At 43.2% G+C, this 17,782-nt stretch overlaps 1 protein-coding gene and 1 non-coding gene across 4 annotated transcripts in view; both read right to left on the bottom strand.

Moving 5' to 3' along the window:
- Positions 1 to 17,782, bottom strand: part of micu2 (mitochondrial calcium uptake 2) — a 443,854-nt gene that overhangs the window by 309,428 nt on the left and 116,644 nt on the right. The gene's annotated exons all lie outside the window — the stretch shown is intronic.
- On the bottom strand, positions 15,560 to 15,751 carry LOC144500161 (U2 spliceosomal RNA). The gene has a single exon (XR_013498942.1). It is a non-coding gene; the product is annotated as a U2 spliceosomal RNA (small nuclear RNA).

The following is a 17,782-nucleotide window of genomic DNA, read 5'->3' on the forward strand; positions in this document are numbered from 1 at the left end:
CCAATGATTCCCATACCCCATTTTATTAAGTAGTCAAATCGAATGACAGTCTCCAGGTGCATTCCTCTGAGTGTTTGGAAAGTTTCTTAAACTCCATCACTAGCTGTAAAGCCTGTACCGATGATTCTTCTTCCTTCCCCCAACCATGCTAGGATGAATCTTCCAGAATCCTTAGAAGCCTGCAGGATGTGCCTTTACCACTCCCTCCGGTATCCGGCCGTGGTGGCTCGCTAAGCCAAGCAACCTCTCTCTCAACTGATTGCACAGAACCTCGGTCATTGATCTGTAGAGAACCTGCAGCCCTGATCTCAAAAATGCTGCCTTCTGCCCTCTTCCCCATGAAACACTTCAGATTGTATCTGGGTAAAAATGCATCATAGATTTCCTTAAGAGCTCAACTCCCCTCCATCTTAGAAGTAAATTCACAATGCACAGTGCAATCAATAATCTTCAAAACCTTTCTGGGACCTTACACGACTCAAAGTCTACCCACTGTAAACTCAGAGGGCGGAATTGTCCCATCCCATCCCGCCCACCACCAGAATTGCAGCGGGCGAGACACGGACCATGTAAAGGTCCATTGTCCTCGGGCAAGTTTTCCGGCCTTTGGGCGACTGCGGCCGGAAAATCCTGCCCAGAGACTGCTGCCATTGCCTCCAAGCAGACCTGTAAATGCCTTGCATCTTCTTCCCAGTAAAACAATCAATGCTTTCCTTTGATCTCTAACAATCAAATTCCCCTGTGAGGTAGACTTCAGAACAAGTCACACATTCATCTGCCCTAAATTTAAAGATACAATCTCAAAATGTAATAATCTTATACACCTCACAGCTGTAACACAGTGCAGTGTTCCTCCGTATGGAAAGTTGTGTGGCATCATCAGCATAGAGCAATTCTCTGATGAGGACTTGCTGCAATTTTATCTTGGATCTCAGGTGGGCAAGTCTGAACAGCTTTCTGTCAGTTCTGGAATGTAAGTAGACACTCTCGGTAGATGAAATGAAGGCAGATGACAGCATCAAAGAGAAGAACATGCCAAAGAGTGTTTGCACTGGAGTGCAACCCTGTTTGACCCCGCCGCAGATCTCAAAGGGTTCTAGTGTTGCCCCGTCACAGCTGACCTTACCCTTCATGTTGTTACGGAAAGATAAGATCACACTGAGCAACTTGAGTGAGCAGCCAATATTCTCCAGCAGTTTAAAGAGACTGCCTCTGTTCACATGGTCGTGTGCCTGGGTGTGATTGATGAAGGCAATATAGAGCGGTCTCCTTCACTCACAGCGCTTCTCTTGCAGCTGCCGGACTGAAAAGATCCTATCATTAGTGGGTCTCCCAGTTCTGAAATCGTCCAGGATGCAGGAGAGATGTGTTCAGCCAAGATATGCGGTCTGACAAGGACAACACAGGCAAACACTTTTCCCACAATGCTTAGAAGGGAGATACAGTGATAGTTGCTGCATTGGCTTCGATTGCCCTTGTACAGGGTCACAATCTCTGCATCGTGCACATGCTGGGGCACTGCTCCCTCCCTCCAGCAGAGACAGAAGTTTACACATACGGCTGCTGGGATTTCGCATGCTTAATGCATTCAGGCAGTATAGCATCAGCACCTGAAGCTTTGTCAATGGCCGGCAAGTCAACAGAATTGCTAAGCTCTGCCACTGTGGCTTTGATATCCAGCTCTGCCATGACAGGCAGGATCTTTATGGTGTCTACAGCTGCCATGGTGACAGTGTTCTCCCTAGAGTACAGCTTCCTAGTGTACAACTCTTGCTCCACCCATCTCTCCCACTGTTTACTGCAGTCATTGATGACCTTCCTCCACCTTTCTTTCTATATTCTTTGCTGATGGACCTGGTGCCTTCATAATCTCACCATGAATTAAGTTCATGGTGAAATTATGAAGTTAAACACTCAGTCACACCTCGCTCAACAAGGTGTAGCTTTTTGCACAAGTTTTTTTACAGTGAGCTGAGCAGCGCAGGAGTGAAGCTTCTCATCCATTCACAGATCTCTCACTGATTGTCGTCTGAAGGGATTTTAACAGTGGACCCTCTGGATAACACAGAATCAGTGATAACAACTGTTGGATCTCTGCCGGTTCTGCGTATCTGCAGACTCCTGAAGTTGCTGCCTCTGTAAGCAGGGAGGCAGAAGGGGGATGGGGGGGGGGGGGGGGGGCGGGGAGAGAGGGTGAAGTAATAAGGAATTTTTGTGAATGACATCTCACACTTAGTCTGACCATCATCTCAACAAAATATTTTTGTATTTTGAAATAAGAAGTGTTCTATTTGTTTCCATGCGGACCCGGGAACTAAATGCCAGCATAACTAAACAGTCCTGGAACATGTGCGCAGCAATATATTCTAGCACTAAATATAATAACCATTAATTGAGTCATTTAAAACTGAAAATTTGCTTGTCTTGGTGTTTATGAATAAAATCTAGAAAATATAAATTTTACAACCATTACTTATAATGGTTTTTAATGGCAGACTGCAGCTGGTAACATTTGGGTATTTATAGTTAAGGAAATAACTCACTCCTTGGGCTTCATTTCTTGGTGATAACACAAATTAAAATGCAGTGCCAATGACATCAAAGAAAAATAATAAGCCAAACAGATGCATGAAGATGGACACATCCATCTAATGCAATCTGCTCTAACAAATAAACCGACCACAGCAGAACTCTTCTAAGTATTTAATTTTAACAGATCAACAAGTTGTACCAACAAACTCTCAATAAAATGGTAAAGCCAGGTCATTAACATTGAAATAGTTGAGAGATATCCATGAGTATGTCTTGTAATTTGTATACTATGTATGGTGAGACAGAGAGAGCTTGGCTAGAATCATAGAATAGAATCATAGTTTAAAGTTTATTTATTAGTCAGAAGTAAGGCTTACATTAACACTGCAATGAAGTTACTGTGAAAATCCCCTAGTCGCCACAGTTTGGCGCCTGTTCGGGTCAATGCACCTGACCAGCACGTCTTTCAGAATGTGGGAGGAAACCGGAGCACCTGGAGGAAACCCGCGCAGGCACGGGGAGAATGTGCAAACTCCACACAGACAGTGACCCAAGCCGGGAATCGAACCCAGGTCACTGGCGCTGTGAAGCAGCAGTGTTAACCACTGTGCTACCCGTGCCGCCCTGTGCAGAAGGAGGCCATCCGGCTCATCGAGTCTGCACTGACCATAATCCCACCCAGGCCCTATCCCCATAACTCCATGCATTTATGCTAGCTCGTCCCCCTGACACTAAGGTAGAATTTAGCATGGCCAATCCATCTAACCCACATATCTTTGGACCTTGCTTAATGATACAACCTTGCAACAAGACCTGTGGAGATGTCCATCCTGACGTAAACCACAAAATTTGAAGATGTTCTGTACCATGCAACTAATTTTTATACGAAAGAACACTTGTGTTACAGTGATTGTTTTTTAGAATTGTTATAACACAGGAATGGGGGTCTCAAAAATGAAAAGACTGAAAATCCTTTCAGTAAAGGATGGTTTTTGGAATCCACTCACTCAACATTAAATCAGATGCCACCAGTAATTCTGGCATTGGGATAGAAACTTCTCCTTCTAAACCAAGACTTTGAACCAGCCCATCACACTGGCTCCTGACCAGGCCCTGTGAACAATTGGCTTCCAGTCCCTTCCATGCTCCAGTGCAGGGTAACCAACTGTTCTGTTTTAAAATGAGGGACGCTCAAAAGACGTGGGATAAACAGTCAAATTACAGTACAGTTGGTCACTTTACACAATCATGTTGGAACTAATGGCCACACCTGAGCCAGCTACTGCCCAGCCTCGGCCAATGACGCTTCAACGGTTGTCTCTTTTCAGTAGCCATGTTCTGAGGCATGCTATTGTATTCCTTCCCCTCACTGAGCCCCAACACTGCCAATTAAAAAAGCTTCATCCTTGTTTATCATTCTTTGGAAAAAAAACAAGAACGTATTATGTGGCTTGGTTATTTTTGGAGGACCCGCTGAAATCTTCTCTCAGCAACTCAGTGAAAAACCCTTGCTCTACTGCACATTTGATCTTCATCCTAGCGATTTAAGAATGACTGCAGGTGGACATCATTTTTCATATTTCTTAACTTCCATAGCATTCTCCCACCTCCTTAAAACCCACAGCACGAAGCGATATAAAGACCTAAATTTTGTTTCCTTCAGTTTCCAAAACACAAAAAACATACAAAATGGCTGAAAGGTTTAACAGTGTCTCTCCTGATCTAACAGCAAATTATCACACATAAAAAGTACATAAGGTTGTCAAAAGCTAAATGTATTTGGGATTGCTGTAATTTACAAACCTTTTTCTGATTATCCAATTTATCAAAAAGCTCAGATAAGGATTTATTGCTGTTTTCCCTTTGACTATTATCACCTGTAGATAACAACACTGGATATAGGAGCTTTGTGTAAACATTTGAATGCACTTTACTTCCATAGATAAAGATCTTTTCTATGTTGATTTTCCAACTCAACGGAGGGAAAACTGCAGATTATACCTATTTAGAAAAGGTCTGCCAGATAATCTAACTCATTCATTTACCACTATTAATTTATACATAAAAGATTGGAAGATCATATTTTTTCAGAAATTTATGGCAAGTAATGGATTCGTATTGCTTTTGAACATTTATGAGAACAGGTTTCAGTACAAATTTGCAGTTCACGTCAGTCCTTTGAAGAGTAGCGTAGTTTTAATTTACGATGCTTTTCCTTCTATGAGGTACAGATATGTTAATTCAGTTTTCATGGTCAATATGAAGGCAGAGCAGAGATTATATGATTTCCCTCTTTTTTATAGGTATAAAAATGTTAGTCTGCCGCCTCTTTTATACGTGATATTTTATTAAGAAAGTTGTAGCAAGATATTTAGAAAATCATAATGTGATCAGGCAGAGTCAACATGGCTTTTGTGAAAGGGAAATCATATTTAACTAATTTATTAGAATTTGTTTGAGAAGGGTACAAGCATGGTGAATAAAGGGGAACCTGTAGATGTGGTGTACTTGGATTTCCAACAGGCAATATAAACTTGCCTACTTTGCAGGAAGAATAGAAAAGCAGTGTATTATTTAAATGCAGAAAAATTACGGAACTTGGTGTTGCAGAGGATCTGGGTGTCTTAGTACCTGAAACACAAAAAGTTAGTATTCAGGTACGGCAAGTGATTAGGAAGGTGAATAGAATATTGGTGTTTATTGCAAGGGGAATGGAATATAAAAGTGCTGCAGTTGTACAGGGATTTGACATTACCATATCCGGAATACTATGCACAGTTTTGGTCTCCTTATTTGAAAAAATATATATATAATTGCATCAGAAGCAGTACAGAGAAAGTTCACCTGACCCATTCCTGATATGATGGGCTTATCTTATGAAGAAAGGTTGAACATTGGTTGGAGTTTGGAAGAATGAGAGGTGATCTGATTGAAACATATAAGATTCTGAGGGGCCTTAAGAACAGTTATCGGGAGGATGTTCCACTTGTGGGGAAGACTAGAATATAGGGGTCACAGTTTAAGAATATGAGGTCTTCCTTCTAAAACTGAGATGAGAAGAATGTTTTTCGCTCAGAGGGTCATTGATCTATGGAATTCTCTTCCCCTGAAAGCAGTGGAAGCTGGGTCACTGAATTTATTCAAGACTGAGTTAGATAGATTTTTGATAGGCAAGGAAGTTAAAGGTTATTTTGGGGGAGGGACAGACAGAAAGTTTAGAATCAAGACCACAGCCAGATCAGCCACGATCTTACTGAAAAACAGAGCAGGCTCAAATGACCAACTCCTGCTCCTAAATCCTATGTTCCTATGTAACAAGACACCATCAAGTCGAGTGGGAGAAATGTTCACAAATAAAGAAAGAAAGTTTGCATTTATGTAGCACCATTCATGATCACTGGGCACCTCAAAGTGTTTTACAGCCAATGAAGAACTTCCCAAGTGTAATCACTGTTCTAAACATAACAATCAATTTGCATACAACAAACTCACAAACAGCAATGTAATAATGGCCAGGTAATCGGTTTTGGACAGATGACAGAGGAATAAACATTAGACTGAACATCAGGGATAACGGATTGAGAGGGCAGACAGGGACTTGATTTAACATCACATCCAAAACACAGCACCTCCTTCAGCACCACTGAGGTCAAACAAGAGCTGATTTGCTTCAGCAGAATGAGGTTCCTCGAGAGAGAGGTGGGGTGCTCTATCTTGGGGGTGGCACGGTGGCACAGTGGTTAGCACTGCTGCCTTACAACTCCAGGGACCCGGGTTGAACTCCGGCCTTGACTGACTGCCTGTGTATAGTTTACACATTCTCACTGTGTCTGCGTGGGTTTCCTCCAGGTGCTCCTGTTTCTTCCCACAGTCCAAAAATGTGTGGGTTAGGGTGATTGGCCATGCTAAATAGATGCTGAATGTCAGGGAGATTAGTAGGTTAAATACGTGGGGATTATAGGGATAGGGCCTGGGTGGGATTGTTGTCGGCGCAGGCTCGATGGGCCAAATGGCCTCCTTCTGCACTGTCGGGATTCTATAATCTTTCCGTCCAATCAAGAACAGTCAGCCTGCCAACGTTTAATGTCTGTTTCTCCACATACATTATCTGAGGAACTGAGTTTTGTGCTTTTTTCCCTCTGTTTTCAGTTTTATATCTGCAGTATTTTGCTTTTTGTTTCAAATAACACTGTTCTGCAAGTTCAGCCCACCACTCTTAAGACCCAATACTGTGTCACAATGTAACTTGAAAAACATATGGCTTCTGTAGCACGAAGCACTGAATTCTAAAAACCCCAGCGAATTTACCCAAATAACTCAAATCAAAGAGGGTGTAAATCAGCGAGCTTTCAATCTGCATGGTTTCGAATCACATCATGTAATAGTGTGTACTATCTACACTGCAGAAATTCCCCAAAGATCCTTAGACAGCATCTTCCAAACCCATGATCACTTCCATCTAGAAGGAAAAGGGCAGCAGATACATGGGAACACCACCACCTGCAAGATCCCCTCCAAGCCACTCACTCTTCTGACTTGGAAATATATCACCGTTCCTTCGCAGTTGCTGGGTCAAAATCCTGGAATTTTCTCCCTGATGGCATTGTGTCAACCCATAGCATGTGGACTGCAGCTTTTCAAGAAGGCGGCTCACCGCCACCTTAATTTACACACATCGGATTACCTAAGTATACTGCACAGAAACAGGCCATTGAGCCCAGTCAGTCCATGGTATATTCATCCTCCACTCGAATCTCCTCCCATTATTCCTCATCTAAATCTATCATCGTAATCTTCTACTCCCTTCTCGCTCATTTGCTTGGTTAGCTTTCTCTTAATGAATCTACACTGCTCACTTCGTCCCCTCCCTGTAGTAGCAAGTTCGACATTTACATCATTCTTTCGGTAAGGAAGTTTCTTCTGAATTCCCCGGGTGGATTTCTTGGCTATCTTATAGTCTCCAGATATGTTTTTGCCCACAATTTGAAGCATTATCTTTCAAAAGTTAATTTTCCAAGAAAACTGAAAATTTTAATCTTTTTCAGTCATTCTGGTTACTAAACATGAGTGCACAAAGCAAAAATGCTGCAGTCACTTTAATAGCAACACCTGAATAGTTAACTCTGTCTACACTTCCCAGTGCCTCGGAAAAACAGCCGGAATAATCAAGGACCCTACACACCCCGGACATTCTCTCTTCCATCTTCTTCCATCGGGAAAAAGGTGCAAAAGTCTGAGAACGTGTACAAACCGACTCACGAACATTTTGAATGGACCTACCATATATTAAACTGATCTTTCTCTACACCCTAGCTACGACTGTAACACTATATTTTGCACCCTCTCCTTTCCTTCTCCCCTGTGTACTCTATCAATGGTATGTTTCGTCTGATGTGGAGATGCCAAAATGCTACCAAGATGCTACCAAATAAACCTGTTGTACTTTAACCTGGTGTTGTGAGACTTCTTACTGTGTTTTGTCTGTACAGCACACAAGAAACAATACTTTTCACTGTATTCCTATACATGTGACAATAATAAATCAAATCAAAATCAATATCGGAAAGAAGGTATCAGACTTGGAAAAATCTGTTAATTGAAAGTAAGGAAGAAAAATGTGCGTTGAGTATGGACATAGGAACAGGAGCAGGTTGTCATTCCTTTGAGGATATTCTGCCATTTAAAGTTTATTTATTAGTCACAAGTAAGGCTTACATTAACACTGTGATTACTGTGAAATTCGCCACTGTCTGGCGCCTGTTCGGGTCAATGCACCTAACCAGCACATCTTTTGGAATGTGGGAGGAAACCGGAGCACCCGGAGGAAACGCATGCAGACATGGGGAGAACTTGCAGACTCCTCACAGACAGTGACCCAAACCGGGAAACAAACCCGGTCCCTGACGATGTGAGGCAGCAGTACTAACTACCACTGTGCTACCGTGCCGCCCTACTTAATCAGATCATAACTGATATCTCAACTCCATTGATCCGGGTTCCTTGATATTCTTACCTAATAAAAACCAACCCATCTCAATCATGAAAATATATTTTGATTCAGCATCCACAGCCTTTTGGGGAAATAATTCCAGATTTCCACTACTCTTCTTGATTTCACCCCGGATATGGGTTAACTCTAATTTTAAGATTGCGCTCCTTATGCTGGATCCCTCATCAGAGGAAATAGTTTCTCTGTGTTTGCCCCATCAAATCTTTTTATGATTTTAAACACCCTGATTAGAGCAACCCTTAACCTTCTGAATTTGAGGGAATAAATCTATCTTGCCACATATGTAGGTAGCCACTAATAATAGTCAGAGCAAAGGACAAGTTTGCTTGAGAACCTTAGTATACTTAAAAAATCGATCTTATAGTTTACTTCTCTGAACTTGCTGCTTTGAAGATAGTTGAAAATTAGCACACCTGTTATCAAATGGAACCTAGATTGAGGCAGCTAAGAAAGTGTGAAGACTGACCACAATTATCCACACATATCAGTTTGAGTGGCATGAGACCACAAGAAACTACAAAGGGTCATGAATGAAGCCCAGTCCATCACGCAAACCAGCCTCCCATCCATTGACTCTGCCTATATTTCCCGCTGCCTTGTAAAAGCAGCCAGCATAATCAAGGACCCCATGCACCCCGGACATTCTCTCTTCCACTTCCGTCGGAAAAAAGATACAAAAGTCTGAGATCACGTACCACCAACTCAAGAACAGCTTCTTCCCTGTTGCCATCAGACTTTTGAATGGACCTACCTCATACGAAGTTGATCTTTCTCTACACCCTAGGTATGAAAGGAACGCTACATTCTGCACTCTCTCCTTTCCTTCTTTATGAACGGTTATGCCTTGTCTGTACACCGTGCAAGAAACAATACTTTTCACTGTATGCTAATACATGAGACAATAATAAATCAAATCGAAGGTTAGCACTGCTGCCTCACAGCACCAGGGACCCGGGCTCGACTCCCAGCTTGGGTCACTGTCTGTGTGGAATCTGCACGTTCTCCTCGTGTCTGCATGGGTTTCCTCCGGGTGCTTCGGTTTCCTCCCACAGTCCGAAAGACGTGCTGGTTAGGTGCATTGGCCATGCTAAATTCTCCTTCAGTGTACCGGAACAGGCGCCGGAGTGTGGCGACTAAGGGATTTTCACAGTAACTTCATTGCAGAGTTAATATAAGCCTACTTGTGATACTAATAAACAAACTTTAGTTACAAAGCACGTGGTCAGTCTTCAAAACGTGCTTACAAAGGTTTCTCTGCTAAATCTTCCAGATTCATATAGGAAATGTAGAAATCCATAAAATTGCGTGGTTGCCTAAAATGCACCAGCGCAAACTATTTGCTGAAAATGTTCTTGGAGTGGGACTTGTGTTAAAGTGCACTGACTACGCCGTTAAAGAGAAGCAATGACCCAAAAAGAATAAACATGATGGGAGGCCAGCTAATGCAGCATTCTATAGAAACAACCTTCCAGAATGGGCTTCCTGTATTTCATTCAAACTGGTTGAACAAGTTGTGAGCAAGACTTTGATTTATTCCGAAGGAACTTTTTCGCCCCGAAGAAAAAGGCAACACTGTCATTCTGCCATTTTTGACAGATGTAAAATATAAATACTTGAAAACTATAAACACAGCTTTGCAAAAATCCACAACTGAATACTGGTGACCTAAATTATAGAACATTATGGAAATCATAAAGATGAAATCATCATGTTTTAGGATCAAAAGGCAAATCAAATGCTTCCCCAATTTACAAAACTCATTAGTCGAGTGTAATTAAAACAATAAATTTTGTAAACGTTTCAAAAAATACTTTGGGTTAAAATGCATTTTTACTCTAATTAGCATCACCACGGCATGGTGGCACAGTGATTAGCAAAGAACAAAGAAAAAAGAAAATTACAGCACAGGAACAGGCCCTTTGGCCCTCCAAGCCTGCACCAACCATGCTGCCCGACTGAACTAAAACCCCCTACCCTTCCGGGGACCATATCCCTCTATTCCCATCGTTTTCATCTATTTGTCCAGGCGCCCCTTAAACGTCACTATCGTATCTGCTTCCACTACCTCCCTCGGCAGTGAGCTCCAGGCACCCACCACACTCTATGTAAAAAAAATTGCCTCGTACATCTTCTTTAAACCTTGCCTCTCGCACCTGAAATTTATGCCCCCTAGTAATTGACTCTTCCACCCTGGGAAAAAGCTTCTGACTATCCACTCTGTCCATGCCCCTCATAATCTTGTAGACTTCTATCGGGTCTCCCCTCAACCTCCATCATTCCAGTGCGAACAAACCAAGTTTCTCCAACCACTCCTCATAGCTAATGCCCTCCATACCAGACAACATCCTGGTAAATCTTTTCTGTACCCTCTCCAAAGTCTCCACATCCTTCTGGTAATGTGGTGACCAGAATTGAACACTATATTCCAAATGCGGCCTAACTAAGATTCTATAAAGCTGCAACGCGACTTGCTAATTTTTAAACTCAATGCCCCAGCCAATGAAGGCAAGCATGCCGTATGCCTTCTTGACTACTCCACCTGCGTTGCCAATTTCAGTGACCTGGTAGGCAGATCCCTCTGCCTATCAATACTCTTAAGGGTTCTGCCATTTACTGTATATTTCCTATCTTTATTAGGCCTTCCAAAATGCATTATCTCACATTTGTCCAGATTAAACTCCATCTGCTATTTCTCCGCCCAAGTCTCCAACCGATCTATATCCCGCTGTATCCTCTGACGGTCCTCATCACTATCCGTAAATCCACCAACCTTTGTGTTGTTCGCAAATTACTAATCAAACCAGTTACATTTTCCTCCAAATCATTTATATATGTTACAAACAACAAAGGTCCCAGCACTGATCCCTGAGGAACGCCACTTGTCACAGCCCTCCATTCAGAAATGCACCCTTCCACTGCTACCCTCTACCTTCTATGACCGAGCCAGTTCTGTATCCATCTTGACAGCTCACCTTAATCCCATGCGACTTCACCTTCTGTACCAGTCTGCCATGAGGGACCTTGTCAAAGGCCTTACTAAAGTCCATGTAGACAACATCCACTGCCCTACCCTCATCAATCATCTTCATCACTTCCTCAAAAAACTCGATCAAGTTAGTGAGACATGACCTCCCCTTCAAAAACCATATTAGCAAGAGACAATACGTCCCCTTATTTCCAAGCACTGCTGTCTCTCAGCTCCAGGGACCCGGGTTCGATTCCCGGCTTGGGTCACTGTCTGTGCGGAGTCTCATGAGTCACATTCTCCCCGTGTCTGCATGAGTTTCTTCCGGGTGCTCCGGTTTCCTTCTACAGTCCAAAGATGTGCAGGTTAGGTGGATTGGCTATGTTAAGTTGCCCTTTAGTGTCCAGGGGACTAGCTAGGGCAAATGCAAGGCGTTGTGTGGATAGGACCTGGGTGGGATTGTGGTCGGTGCAGGCTCGATGGGCCAAATGGCCTCCTTCTGCACTGTGGGGATTCTATGATTAGATGACGGTTCATTTCTGAATTATCCTTTGATTTTGATTCTCACCACTTGTGCTTAATGACATCCTGTGAATCTAGGAGTATTATGTAAATATTTTAATGGACTTTAATTTTACTCCAACATGTAAACATTTTTTTTGTTAATATTCCAGCTCCACAGTGAGGGGGAAAAAATCATGAGCTATTTTTTTTTAAATTTCAAAATAGGGGCAAATGCAAAAATCCTGGCTGCTTAGTTCTGTGGAGGTGTGTGTTTGCACCCTGATTGGAGGTAAGATCAGGCTGGAAGCGTCTCCTGATTCATATACCCTGATACGTTACTGCCAAGTCTCACACATTACTAACAACCATTAGTGGCGGGTAATTGAGGGGAGATGGGTACCTGTGCAGCTGTCACATAGCAAAGTGTCAATGCCTCCAGGAACAAAAATGGCAGCTGTGACACTCTGAACATCTCCCAAATATTCAGAACAATTTTATACAGCAGGTCAGAAAACATATGAAAATGGATTCTGAATCAGCAGGAAGAAATTCATTCAACAACTTATTTAATGCCTTTATAAAAACTAAACCAAGGCGCTTTGCTGAAGTATTAGTAAAAAAAAGTATGACACCGTGTCACATAAAGAGATACTGGGTCAGATCACCAAAAACTTGGTCAAAGTGATCAGGATTAAGGAGTGACTTAAAGGAGGAAAGTGAGGTGGAGAGAGATAGAGAGGTGTAGGGAGGAAATTCGAGGGCTAGGGGCTCAAGCAGCTGAAACCATGGCCACCAATGGTGGCTCAATTAAAATGCATGAGAGGCCAGAATTACAGGAGCACAGGTATCTTGGATGGTTGTGGGGCTGGAGGAGATTACAGAGATGGAGAGGGGCACGGCTACGGAAGGGTTTGAAAACAACAATGAGAATTTTAAATCAAGGTGGACCTACCGGGAGCCAGTGCAGGTCAGGGAGCACAGGAGTGATAGGAGAATGGGACTTGCTGCAAGTTAAGACACAGGCTACAGAGTTTTGGATGACCTCAAGTTTATGGAGGGTAGAATGTGGGAGAGCAGCCAGGAGTGGGTTAGAATAGTCAAGTCTAGAGGTAACAAAGGCATGAATGAGAATTCCAGCAGTAGATAGGCTGAGATGGGACGATGTTACAGAGCAGGAAATAGGTGGTCTTAGTGATAGCACAAATATTGAGGTCCAATGTGATACCAAGGCTGCCAGACACTTTCCTTAATCTCAAACTATTGCAAGTGAGAGGGACAGAGTTGGCAGCTACAGAATAGAGTTTGGAGCAGGGATTGAAATGGCCTCAGTCTTCTCAATATTTAATTGGGAGACATTCCTGATCATCCAGTACTGGATGTTGAATAAGCACTCTGATAATTTGACGACAGTGTGGCAGTGGAGAGAGGTGGTGAGGTAAAGCTGGTTGTTGTCAGCGTACACATGAAAACCAACACTGTGCTTTTGGAGGCTGTCACTGAGGGACAACGTGTGGATGAGAAATAGGAGGGGACCATGGATAGATCCTTGTAATGGTGCGGGAGTAGGAAGAGAAGCCATTGGAAGTGATTCTTCAACTACGATTAGATGGAAAAGAATGGAACCAGGAGAGAGCAGACCTGCCCAGCCTGACAACAGAGGAGAGGCATTATTGGAGGATAATGTGATCCACAGTATCAAAAGCTGCACATAATATCACACACTAATAAGAACCTGTATTTAACACTAACAAGTGGCACTTCGACCATAACTTGCTCACTGGTGCTCAGTTTGGAAGAAGATCAGAAGCTGCAAATTCTGCAGTGACTAACTACCCTGACTCCCCAAAGTCTGTCCACCATTTACCAGGCATAAGTGATGGAATACCCTCCACTTGCCTGGATGAGCGCAATTCCAACAACACTCAAGAAGCTCGACACCAGATGAGGATGGTGTATTTAACATCCTCAGGATATTTCCTGTACTGATTTACTTTTGCTATTTAATCATTCCTGACCTTCACCCCATCACAGACATTTTCTCCCCTCCCCAGTTCTGCTTGTGCTTAATCACTGTTAAATCTATCCTTTATCCAGTTCTGATGAAAGGTCAGCAATCTGAAATGTCAATGCCAGTTCTCCCTCCACAGATCCTTCTCGAGCTGCTGAGTATTTTGGATCCAATTTGCCAAATTGTTCTGGATCCCATGGGCTCTTACCTTCTTGACCAGTCTCCATGTGGGACCTTGTCAAAGGCCTTACTGAAGTCCATGTAGACTACATCAATTGCACCATCCTCATCTGGTGTCGAGCTTCTTGAGTGTTGTTGGAATTGCACTCATCCAGGCAAGTGGAGGGTATTCCATCACTTATGCCTGGTAAATGGTGGACAGACTTTGGGGAGTCAGGGTAGTTAGTCACTGCAGAATTTGCAGCTTCTGATCTTCTTCCAAACTGAGCACCAGTGAGCAAGTTATGGTCGAAGTGCCACTTGTTAGTGCTGACGACAACAACTTCCATCACTTTGCTGATGGTGGAGTAGACTTTTAGAGTGGTAATTGGTTTGGTTGGATTTGTCCATCTTTTTTGTGTACAGGACATTTTTGGGCAAATTTCCGCATTATCCATGAGATGCCAGTTTTGTAGTTGTATGGGAATAGCTTGACTCTGGCTGTGCCTAGTTATGGAGCACAAGTATTATTGCCAGAATGTTATCAGGGGCCATAGTCTTGGCAGTATCCAGTCTCTACAGCCATTTCTTAACATCACGTGGAGTGAATAGAATTGGCTGAAGACTGGTTGGCATCTGTGTTGCTGGGGACCTCAGGAGGAGACCAAGATGGATCATCCACTTGGCATTTCTGCTGGAAGATGGTTGCAAATGCTTCAACCTTGTCCTTTGCACTGATGTGCTGGGCATCCCTATCATAAATCTCCTCCTCCAGTTAGCTGTTTGTCTAACATTCACAACTTGGGGGGGCACGGTGGCACAGTGGTTAGCACTGCTGCCTTACAGCACCAGGGACCCGGGTTCGATTCCCGGCTTGGGCCACTGTTTGTGCGGAATCTGCATGTTCTCCCTGTGTCTGTGAGGATTTCCTCTGGATGCTCCAGTTTCCTCCCACAGTCCGAAAGGTGTGCTGGTTAGGTACATTGGACATGTTAAATTCTCCCTCAGTGTACCCAAACAAGCGCTGGAGTGCAGCGACTAGGGGATTTTCACAGTAACTTCATTGCAGTGTCAATGTAAGCCTACTTGTGACACTAATAAATAAACTTATAAACTTAAACTGGATGTGGCAAAACTGCAGAGTTTGGATCTGATCCATCGGTTGTTGGATCGCTTAGCTCTGCCTGTCACTTGTCACTTCTATTGTTTGTCATGGAAGTACACGCTGTGTTTAGCTTCACCAGGTTGATACCACACTTTCTAAAAAATTTATTTATTTCAATTCAATCAAATCAAGTCCAATTCAGAGTCTCATCAAGTGAGACATTCCCGATCCAAGCTGACAAGACAGGGCTCTCACCTCCTGTCTTGGGCTTGATCAACATGATCCAAGCTGATTGGAGTAGGCATTGCACCTCCTCCAAGGCTTGATTTCATTTGCATCTTAGCCAAAACGCCGAGATGCCGCTTTTAAAAATTGCTTCAAATGAAGCTAAAATGTAACCTAATGACTTCAACTAAGTACAGCATGTCGATACTACACTTGATCTTAGCCAAAAGGCCGAGAAGCGAAGTGTACTTATGGGTACACCTGGTGCTGCTCCTGGAATGACCTCCTGCACTCTTCATTGAACCTTCATTGAACTCTTCACTGAAATAACATGAGATACACCATCACATACATGCACAGTTGTTTAAAGTGCTCCTTCCCTTGTGAACCTATACTTGTTTTAAAATTTTGGATCCTTTGTAATTTTGTTAATAGAGCTGCAGTACTGTTTCTCAGCCCTGCCTTCAACCGATCGCTCCAAAAATACATGCCTCTCTCAGTTTTACTTTCTGGACGTTACATCAATGATATGACTTCATCAACTAAATATGCCTCAAAGACACAGCTCAGGCTCCAAAACAATCATTCTGCCATATTTTAAATACAACACCAAAGGTTCAATGAACCTTGATGTGGAGATGCCGGCGTTGGACTGGGGTAAACACAGTAAGAAGTTTAACAACACCAGGTTAAAGTCCAACAGGTTTATTTGGTAGCAAAAGCCACACAAGCTTTCGAGGCTCTGAGCCCCTTCTTCAGGTGAGTGGGAATTCTGTTCACAAACAGAACTTATAAGACACAGACTCAATTTACATGAATAATGGTTGGAATGCGAATACTTACAACTAATCCAGTCTTTAAGAAACAAAACAATGGGAGTGGAGAGAGCATCAAGACAGGCTAAAAAGATGTGTATTGTCTCCAGACAAGACAGCCAGTGAAACTCTGCAGGTCCACGCAACTGTGGGAGTTACAAATAGTGTGACATAAATTCTGATTCTAGGATCGCATGATAAAGACTCAGGAGGAAAAAAGCAGAAATATTTATGTGAAATAGTGTGACATAAACCCAATATCCCGGTTGAGGCCGTCCTTGTGTGTGCGGAACCTGGCTATCAGTTTCTGCTCCGCGACTCTGCGCTGTCGTGTGTCGCGAAGGCCGCCTTGGAGAACGCTTACCCGAATATCAGAGGCCGAATGCCCGTGACCGCTGAAGTGCTCCCCAACAGGAAGAGAACAGTCTTGCCTGGTGATTGTCGAGCGGTGTTCATTCATCCGTTGTCGCAGCGTCTGCATAGTTTCCCCAATGTACCATGCCTCGGGACATCCTTTCTTGCAGCGTATCAGGTAGACAACGTTGGCCGAGTTGCAAGAGTATGTACCGTGTACCTGGTGGATGGTGTTCTCACGTGAGATGATGGCATCTGTGTCGATGATCCGGCACGTCTTGCAGAGGTTGCTGTGGCAGGGTTGTGTGGTGTCTTGGTCACTGTTCTCCTGAAGGCTGGGTAGTTTGCTGCGGACAATGGTCTGTTTGAGGTTGTGCGGTTGTTTGAAGGCAAGAAGTGGGGGTGTGGGGATGGCCTTGGCGAGTCGCGGAGTCGCGGAGCAGAAACTGATAGCCAGGTTCCGCACACACAAGGACGGCCTCAACCGGGATATTGGGTTTATGTCACACTATTTCACATAAATATTTCTGCTTTTTTCCTCCTGAGTCTTTATCATGCGATCCTAGAATCAGAATTTATGTCACACTATTTGTAACTCCCACAGTTGCGTGGACCTGCAGAGTTTCACTGGCTGTCTTGTCTGGAGACAATACACATCTTTTTAGCCTGTCTTGATGCTCTCTCCACTCCCATTGTTTTGTTTCTTAAAGACTGGATTAGTTGTAAGTATTCGCATTCCAACCATTATTCATGTAAATTGAGTCTGTGTCTTATAAGTTCTGTTTGTGAACAGAATTCCCACTCACCTGAAGAAGGGGCTCAGAGCCTCGAAAGCTTGTGTGGCTTTTGCTACCAAATAAACCTGTTGGACTTTAACCTGGTGTCAATGAACCTTGTCAGTTGTATACACAATACTTAGCTTCATATCACTCAAGTACTTCTGTAACTGCTCAGTAACACATTTATGGTATGGTTGCCTAGTTAGCGCACTAGTAAACCAGAAGTTGCAGGTTCAAATTCCACCATGGGAAGTGTAAAACTGAATTCAAAGTGATCATTTCTGGTTGGCACTAGAAAAATTATCATGCTCAATTATTGTAGAATC

Source organism: Mustelus asterias, chromosome 10 (assembly GCF_964213995.1).
Source record: "Mustelus asterias chromosome 10, sMusAst1.hap1.1, whole genome shotgun sequence".
Lineage (NCBI taxonomy): Eukaryota > Metazoa > Chordata > Chondrichthyes > Carcharhiniformes > Triakidae > Mustelus > Mustelus asterias.